The following is a 9,482-nucleotide window of genomic DNA, read 5'->3' as shown; positions in this document are numbered from 1 at the left end:
TCTGTTCAACATTATCATCACAATGCAAATGAGTTTGGAGCTCCTTGGCCACACCAGTATGGTGGGAGAGACTTATCAAAACCCAGGGATATCTTAGGAGCTGTGAAGTGGATGGTGGCTCCACACCATAATAAGAGATAATAATCTCTTCCCCATTACTAATCACTTCCTCATGGCTGAAGGTCTACACTACATGCATTTGACAGCTGTTTAAAATATACAGAACCCCCAAAGCTGCACTTGCAAAATAAAGTAAAAAGATTTTGAAGCCAGAAGCTGGGAGCAAAAACTAAAATTCTCTGCTGCTTTTCATTCTGCCTTAGTCTCTGAAATTTCTTTTTAAAGCAAGTAGCTTAAATTTCGGGGCATGGTATTTAGTCAACCCAAAATATTTTGCCACAACTCCCTTAATTTCCAAGACCTTGTGGTTGAACTCAGAGTCTCTGTGTTTCATTTGTACATCTTTTGGTGGTTTAATATGTTTTCTTCTCTTCCAGATATATTTGAGGCATCTCTGTGCTGAGCTCTCTCATCTGAAAGAGGCTGACAGCGTATGAAGGCAGAGAAGTATCCTTTGATGAGAAAATGCAAATCCCAAACAAAACATTTGCAGAACCACTAATAACCATTTCCATGCAATTGAGCAATGATATGGTATTTTTTATAGAATGACTCAAAGGTAAGGCAGACTCCTTATAGGAAATCCAACAAATAACTTCATATACACCCCCCTCCACACACTTCTTTCTACAGAGGGCAATTTTTACTTAATACAATTAGTGTCAGGACTCTCTGAGCATTTCGTGGAATTGAGGTTTGATCTCTTTGGTCTCAGAAATGACTTGTGAGTGGTTTAAGGAGTTTCAGAGTGCAACAGGAAACTACTTTGTCAAATACAGTCAGAAGGAGTTTCTAAATTTGGAAGAAGGTGTGGTGCTCTGAATCTGATATTCAGAGATGCTGGGTAACCCCAGCAGTTGTTAGTTTTCATGGTTGTAAATTCAGCACTTTGAAATGAGGGAACTGACAATACAAAAGTAAGCAAAATCTTGAAGAGTTTGGAAAGTATTCATCTTATTTTAAATTTTACTTCTTTGACTTTACTGTTACGGTTATGGCCACTTTATTAATTAATTTTCACAATACTATTTGATAAAGAAAAGATACAGATCTGTGAGCTTGGCTTTTTTTTTTTTTTTTTTGGTTTTTTTTATGCTTTCCTTATTTAGTTCAACTTATATTTTAAAATAATTTAATTTAGCAGAAATGATTTTAATTCTTATTGAACCATAATATAAAGCTGTGGATACTGTAATTACATTTAATTATAATGAGCATGTCTTTCAAAAAAACCCTAGTTAGTCAGGTTTGGGTTTATAAAAAACATCAGTTTATGGTGCATTTAAAGTCTGATATTCTACTATGTTAAATCAGGTTTATTTCTACTAGTAGAGCTTGGCTAGGAAAATGAATTCAAACCAAAGTTCAGATATGACATTTTTCTGTATCTGGTAGAAACACAGATCCTATAACATCCAGATATTCAAATGTGCCTTAGGCACACTTCCATTTCTGATTGGATTCAAAAACTTTGAAGAAAATACTTCACCAAAATATCATTTTACTTTTCTGCATTACAAAAATCAGAAAAGGAAGCTAAAATGGAAAAAAACTGAAGGTTCTCTTTACTGGTGGAAAACAAAGTAGCTTCATTGTAGGGTATGTGTGGAGTGCTAGGAGAAGAAGAACTTAGGTGTACTTAGTCTAGCAGCCTGCAGTGTCTTGTCTCCATTGTCAGCAGAAGATTAGATTGTGTTCAAAATTTCTAAGCTAATAATTATGATTTATTTATTAAGTCAGGCAGAGACTGACTCATTTGGCTTAACAAAATTTAAGGTGTGATCGATCTCATTGTAGTGTAGATCAGCAAAAGTAGGTCAGATGAATCATCTTTAAGTGCTTGTTTTTCTTCTTTAACTTAAAAAAAATCCCAAAACAATCTAAATTAACTAGCTCAGATATAAACATCCACACTCTAGGGGATTAAAATCAGATGAAATCTACCCAAAATATTCACAGTTTGGTTCCAGCTGGATAAAATAGGCTGTAGTATGTTTGGTCTGGTTCAGTCTTGGTCTTTATAGGTCATGTAGCTGAGATCCTGGTCTGTACTGAAAAGCTAATTGCCATCCTTGAAAGGTTAAGATTATGGGGTGTACTTCTGCTAAGTGCACAGCTACAGGTGGGCAGTGTCTTTGTAGTTGGGCTCACATGTTGGCATAGACCTACCTAAAGCACCTGGTTCAGTAGGAAGAAGCACTGTCCCTCCAGATTTGTTCCTCTCCTGACCACCACTGGCCAGTGGGTCAACTTTCTCAAAGATGTTGCAGCCAGCAAAAGCAGGACGTGTCTGTTAGAGACTATGACCAAGGAAAGAAATGTTTGGGATATTGAGGTGTCTCTAAGAACATCCCAAAAGAAGGATGTTTGATCTGGGAAGCTTTGGGTTTACTTTTATTCTGTAGGAAAGTAACTCAGGAAAGGTTCATGTCATACTGAAGGGGGGGCAAAAGGGAGACCCATAAGTTGTCACTTCTGTTTGAGAAGTGCTGCATCTGTTGCCATGCCAATTATATCAGGAGATCTTTCTGTCGGTCAAGTGGCTCTACATTATTAATCCCAGAGTGAATGTATCTGAAAAAAGCTAAATACTGAGAACATCAATAAAGTTCAGGTGTACACATTTTATTAGGAACAGAAAAGGTGTAGGAGTCTCTGAGTGTGTTGAAGAGATTATTTTCTTAGGCCTTGTGTCTTGCTGGTTCATTCCTTTTGATTTTAAATATCCTTTTTATTTCTTCTTTTCAGTTTCAGACGAATTCCTTAACTTAAAATTGTTATCTTGCACTGTCTCAAGGGAAAAAGCTGAAACTGCTCCTACAGTTTTCTAGCTTAGTCCTCTCTATAATTTCCTTTTCAGAGTTTAACTCAGGATTTGCCAATAATTGACCATGAGTTCAATTTTTTTTGATCGAACCTCTTTTTGCAGTTTCCTAAGCTTGCTATTGTTGCCTCGATTATGTATCATGTAAGGAATTTAATTTCTTGGAATTAAGCTGATTCTTGATTTCATCAGTAATAAATCTCCATCAAGAGATCTATTTTTAAACTCAATCTGATCAGTAGTTGTCTTTAACAAGAGATTAAATGTATAGAGTACCTGAGGTATGAATGCACTTTTAATTTGCTTCCAAAGTTGCTGTGAAGTTACTTCAGGTTTCTGTAATTAACCTGCAGCCATTTCTTCTGTCTTCTGTAGCTTTGTAACAAAAATAAGCAGTTAGATCCCCCTGTGGTTCTCCTCCAGCATCTGCTGCTTTTGTGTTTCTACTTGGTTCCACAGCTCGGATCCGAGTAAACTTCCTGCCATCAAACACAGTGCTGTCCCAGTAAAACATCTTTTAGTTCTCTGGTCCTTCCTGTTAATCTTTGTAGGTGTGGAAGAGGAATTATTAAATTATTTATATTGGCAATTATATATCTTATCTCTCGCCTACTTTAATTTGGGATATAAGTGAAGCACTGGTTTAAAAGAGGATGAAGCTAAAAGCAAGGTTCCGTGACCTAACTGGGTTATGCATATTTTGAAATTGTCTACAAGGAAGCAATAGTTTTCTAAGGGTTATAATTCTTTCAGTGAATGAAAGAGTCATTTCATGACAAATGCTATTATACTTCAAAGGTAGAGGGAAGAGGTGAAAGTGAAGCCACTGCTTGTGCTAAAAATTGAAAGTCACCCTACCAGTGCTCTTTACTTTCAGAGTAAAACTGACAAGTCTGAAATATCTAGTTCAAATGTTTGCCATTGACTAGCAGGCATTTGTTTCTAAAGCTGGCAGAAGCAGTTTTCATTCTTTCTGCCTTCTCAGTGATTGATCTGTTTCTTTCTGGTTTTCTTTCAGAGAACTTAATTGCATGATTTTTTTTTTTTTTTTAAAAAACAAGCACATCAAATGTCACAACATTAGCATAATCATAAAAATGTCAAGCATTCAGTGCATTTGCAATATGCCAGAGCTTACTGGAGAACATATTTTTTCATTTGATGAGTGTGAACCTCTGGAACATGCCTTTGAATGGGCATCTCTTTAAGAGGTGACTAGTGGTTGCTACAGATTATTCCCATTAGGGAAAAGAACAATTTTTCCCTAAAGTAAAATAAAATTGGTCCTTAAATGTAGTAGATCCTAAAGGAAAAGACAGATATAAAAGGTTATCTAAGAAAAGGAAATGTTACTGATTTCTATCAGTAGAAGTATTTGGGTGGGAAGGGACCTTAAAGAATATCTAGTTCCATCCTCCCTGCCATGGGCAGGGACATATTCCATCACACCAGGTTGTTCAAAGCCCCATCCAACCTGGCCTGATGATGTGTTGTGTCCTGTGCAGATTTTTGTGTCTGGCTGGCCATATTGATCTCTAGCTGTGAGAACCTGGAAAGCTGGACCACAAATTTTGGTGCCTGTCATAATCTGGATACTGCCATCTGTGTCATGGGTAATATTTTTTAAAAAGTATAAGTAGTTGATCAACGCTGTATATTTAAGATAATTAGATAAGCTAAAAAGCATCTGGTGCATGCTAATAAATGTACTTTTTTGATTGCATCTAAACTTGTGCAGAATCTAAACTTTGTTCCACTGCTTGTACTAATTGCAATAGCATAATTTTGGCCAGTAATTTAATGGAAGGATTTGGGACTGACAATCTCAGTTGTAAGGATGGAAAGGTGGGAAATGGGAGTTTCAGAAACCCTTTGTAAAGCAAATATTATACATTCCTATGCAGAGTCCCTTCATCTTTCTTGGCTGTTTCAGAGGGATATAGTCACAAAATACAATAAAATATGTTAAAATTTGAACATAGGGACCCTATGTATTGTCAGCACAGTAATTTGCTTCCCAACATCCTCTCTGGTGTCCAGAGCTCTTTGCTTGATTTGTGAAAGCTGCCTTAATTAAGCTCTGGACTGCACTTGGTGAGATTGTTATCGAAAAGATTCTTTGGCACTGTTTTTTCCATGCATGGAAAGCCATGGACACAGGGTGCAGTGTTCTGCTATGATCCAGGGAAGGAAAGCAGGCATGCTGTGAGCAGGGGGTCTCCTCTTCCTTACAGCCCCTGAACCTCCTAGTGGGTTTTTCTGAGGAGTACCCTGTGATTTCACAGGACATCTCTGTCTTACTGTCTTTGTTCAGATGGGCAGATTGTGCACACTGCACTTGTGAAAATATGGTGGAGTATACATAGGTCACACAGTTGGCAAAATGTGCCAAACTAGTAACTTTCTCCCTCCAAATATGATTATGGAGAGCAAGACCTTGTAAACCCCTCCATTTATACTAAGGACAGAGTGATTACAAGTACCTTTTCTTAATATCCTCTCCCATTAAGGAATAAAAATTAAGTCTCCCTGCTTGGTCCACTCTTCTGCTCTGTGATACATCTGAAACAATTCCAGCTGGTGCTGGTGTTGTGGCACCAGGTCATGCTCCCTGGATGTGGGCTGCAAGAAATGGGTCACTTCAGCAGAAGCTGCCATAGGGCCCTCAGGGCATAGACACCACTGGGTAAGAACTGCCAATCAGTGTCTGGATCTGCATCCTCTGCTCTTCTGACCTGTTCTGTCCTGAGAGAGTACTTTTATGCTGCTTTTTCCCTTTTTTTTTCCTACAGATACCTTTCTGAACCTTATGGCATGTTTGATGTTCATTGACAGAGGTCATGTGAAGCTGCACATCCCTCTCCAGGAGCAGAAAGGAGATCACAGTGGATTCAGTCTGCAAACTGCCTGTGAATGAAGGGGAGAAATGTGCCCACACCCACGTGGACCTGCTGCAAGAGGATGTTTTGCTCATTCCTTCTACTTCATTGCTCCTCACATTCTTCTCTGGCCTAGGAATTTGACTTTGTCTCCTGTAGTGTTTGAACATCTGTATCCTTTCTTAGGCTGCTGGGTATCGCTTCATATTCCCTGAACTGATGATGGGATTCTATCAGAGATATCAGAGGACATGGATTTGGCAGTGATAAACCCTAATAATAAAACCATTACAAGTCAGATTTTGTAATCCATCTGCTGGATATCCAGATCCCAAGGATGGACTCAAATATACACATGAATATTTCAGAAAACATTCCACATAACTGTAATATAGAAATAACTTCCTTCAAAATCCTGAGCACTGAAATGTTTGCAGTTGCCTGTGTAATATGTACTATTCTGATCATTAAATTCTGCAGAGCAGTAAGACCAGTGGAAATAGCCAGGATTTGGATTTTGAAAAGCAGAAACTAATGCGCATGTATGTAAAAAACATAGGCAGTTTTCTAAATTATTTTCAGGTGTCTTCTTTAATCCATCTGTAGAGATGAAAACAATGTCAGATTTTTCCAAGGTCTCTTTCTAAAATGAGTTATGAAGGCAGTTTCAAGGTAATGTACATTTTCCATTCAGCAACTCATGTGATGCCATGAAAAGTTCCTATCCTGCTCAAGGCAATTTAAGATTTGATGTTAATGTCATGAAGACAGTAGCAAAATATTTCAGGTGTACACTTAGACCTCAGGATCCATCCATGTCACATGGAACTGTGTACAGCTGGGGAGGAGTTTTAGGACAGCAGTCCCTGCTCTGCCAGGAGCATTTTCTGGCCTGATGTGGACATCCCCATGGGAATTGTGCCTCTGAAGTTGGTAGAAGGAGTGTTAGGGTGTACAGTGTGTAACAAGGGGACAGCCACAGCTCTGCTGTGGAGGTTGAGGCAGGGCAGTTCACGAGTCACTGATTCTTTGGCTCTTGTGAATGAGAATTGCAAAGGGAGTGTGTTGCACTGCCAGCACAATAGCATGTTCTCCACTTGAATTTGTAGATTTGCATTTAAACATCCCCAATCTGCTCCCTGATTGGTTATCCAAATTTCACATTAATTCTGCAGGTGATTCATATTGCCTTCTTGTTTTCTGCTGGTCCCCTAGGAGACCAATGGGTTTCATTCCTTAGCTAACACTGTCAACCTTCAGAAAGCACACATCTTTGCATTATGGCCTCATATAAAGTTGGTAACTTTTGCATGTCAGGAATGAAAAGGAAATGTATAAACAACATGGGAGGCATGGTAAGATGTCAAGGAAAGGGAAACAAATGAGTGTGATCCAGAATGTTACATCTCTTTGTGGGTGACTTGACTGAGATTCAGATTGAAGGGACAGATCTTTTTACTATTACTCCTCAGAATCAAAGGATAAGAAATTTGCTGGAGGTCACTTAATCCTGACTGCATTCATATACAGGTGATTTGTTTCAGTGCACAGGGGCATATCCTGCAGTGTTAAAATCAGTGGGAATGTTGCTGCTGAAAATAGGAAAAGCATTTTATCTTTGTTTCTGATAACTGATGTCACAAGACCTTGGAAGGGGTTTTACTGCTCTAAAAAAAAAATCTGAACTTGTGTTTTATTCCTGGTGCCTAATGCCTCCATTGTGAGTGGTATTTCACCAGGATGCTCTGCCTTGTGAATCCAGGGAGAAGGTTATACACTGGAAAGGCGTATGAAGCCAGCACTTAGCGAGAAACAAGTAATTAAGCCATCTGGATAGAGAAGGAGACATCAAAAATAACAGTTTAACAAAGTAGGTGTCTGACAACAAGAAACAGGAACTGGGAAGGTGAGGTTTCAGGTGAACCCATAGAAAAGAACAGTCGTGGTTATACAGGATCCTCAACTTGTTGCACTCTCAGCTGCTCATTCCTCTCTGGAGTCTTTCCAGCCCAGATGGTGCAGCTGAGGCTGCATGGCCTGAGGCAGAGTGTTGGAGCAGCAGCATGTTGTTAGCTGGCTTAGCAAAAAATTGTCTTTTTTTTTTCTCTTTTTCAGCCCATGTACTGTAAGCTGAGGCCTAACTCTGGACTTACTCTTTTCCTGTGGTTGAATCCATAGAGAATTGGACTGTAATAATGGCAGCAGATTGTATATTTTCTTGTCTTTGGATGGCTTGACAGCAGGCCAGTGATAGCAGTTTTCAGAGCAATAAGGATTACCTGTCTATTATATTTCCCTTTCCTCACTTACTTGTCTCCCCAAGCTGAATTATATTTTTTCAAACAGTTGGGATTTCTTGCGCAAGTTAACTTGCTAGAGCCTGTGCAAACCTGGGTTCTGGTTGTTCCAGTGGAGCACTGTCAAGTCTATGCAGAGCCACAGTTTTCTAGTTTCTTTTCAAATATCTGATTCCAAGCAGGCTGAATTGGTATCTCCTGGAAGTTGGTATTCCCCCTGTAATATTTCTGTGCACCCTCATCTGATAGATCATTCTGAAGACCAGCAGCAGTAGCTCTTATTCAATAGGTGGTGGTTGCAAATTCCTGAAGTGGGGAAGAGTGTTCTGAAAATTTTATCCAAAACCTGGATTTTTCTCTGTTTTTTTTTTTTTCTTTTCTTTTTTTTTTTTCATGGTTCTTTTATATTTATATATTGCTCTGAAACATTTGCATCTTCTCTTAAAGTTGTTTTCAATTTAGGTCTTCAGTAGAGGAGCTAATTTTAGATTTGTAGTTATAATTTCTTTCCCTCATAAGAGTCTACTAAATAGAAAGCACTTTTCTACAGGATATTGTTCTGGTTTGTATTCCACCTTTTTTTCTTCTTTAGGAGTGTTAAAAAGATGCCACTTAATTTGAACAGTAGCAAACTTCAGCCCCAAACAGAGAAAGAAATATGCAGTCTTTCTCAAGACATGTTGAGACATCCCCCTGCAGCTGTAATGGGTTATCAGCACATCTCCACCCTTTCACCAGATGCAACCTCTTAGAGGCAACTTTGTCTTCAGACTTCAGTTGTATATCATCTGATCTCAACTAGTGTCAAAAGACCCAGGAGCTCTCTGCCTGTCTGCTGGAACATTGATCCACTCACCACAACTATTTACAAGATGTGAAGTCTTTCCTTCCCTTGCACTCTCTTTCTCTCTTAAAAAAAAAAAAAAAAAAAAAAAAAGCTGTCAGTATTTCAGAAAGTGTGAGCAGCAGATCTTTGTGTACTTTAATCCATAAATAAACATTTCTTCTTTTGAACGTCATTAAAATTGGATGTGTTTTCACTGTAAAACACTTCAGCATCCCTATTATTTAGACATATTTGGTGATGAATATTGCAATTAAGTTTTGTCTGTAGGAATAATTGTTGTCTAGAAATACTCAATTTATGCCAAAAAAGTAAATAAGACTCAGACTACAAGGCATATGCTTATAAAAGTAATTTTAGATGTTAAGCTATGCTCCTGCTCTTTTAACAGGTTGACCCAAATGCATCTTTGTTTTTATGACCACGTTTGCAGGGAATTTGTGGAGATGTGAGTTTGGTTTGGCTTCTGCACAATTATATCTGACTTTCTTCTGGAAAGTCTTGTTGATGTATCACAT

The 9,482-nt window shown here is 38.4% G+C and overlaps 1 long non-coding RNA gene across 2 annotated transcripts; it reads left to right on the top strand.

Annotated features, from left to right (window-relative positions):
* The first annotated feature begins 449 nt into the window (after positions 1-449).
* LOC121364746 lies at positions 450-9,022 on the top strand. Of its 2 annotated transcripts, XR_005956899.1 has the most exons (7): positions 529-567; positions 2,918-3,088; positions 4,450-4,557; positions 5,455-5,630; positions 5,780-5,995; positions 6,430-6,495; positions 8,713-9,022. It is a non-coding gene; the product is annotated as an uncharacterized LOC121364746 (long non-coding RNA). The 2 variants fall into 2 exon arrangements; XR_005956901.1 differs by lacking the exon at positions 2,918-3,088 and having other exon boundaries at positions 450-679.
* Positions 9,023-9,482: the final 460 nt, after the last annotated feature.

This window comes from Pyrgilauda ruficollis, unplaced genomic scaffold (genome assembly GCF_017590135.1).
Source record: "Pyrgilauda ruficollis isolate IOZ18807 unplaced genomic scaffold, ASM1759013v1 scaffold12, whole genome shotgun sequence".
Taxonomy (NCBI): domain Eukaryota; kingdom Metazoa; phylum Chordata; class Aves; order Passeriformes; family Passeridae; genus Pyrgilauda; species Pyrgilauda ruficollis.
The sequence above is the reverse complement of the archived record's forward strand: the minus strand, read 5'-3'. Positions and strand labels throughout refer to the sequence as shown.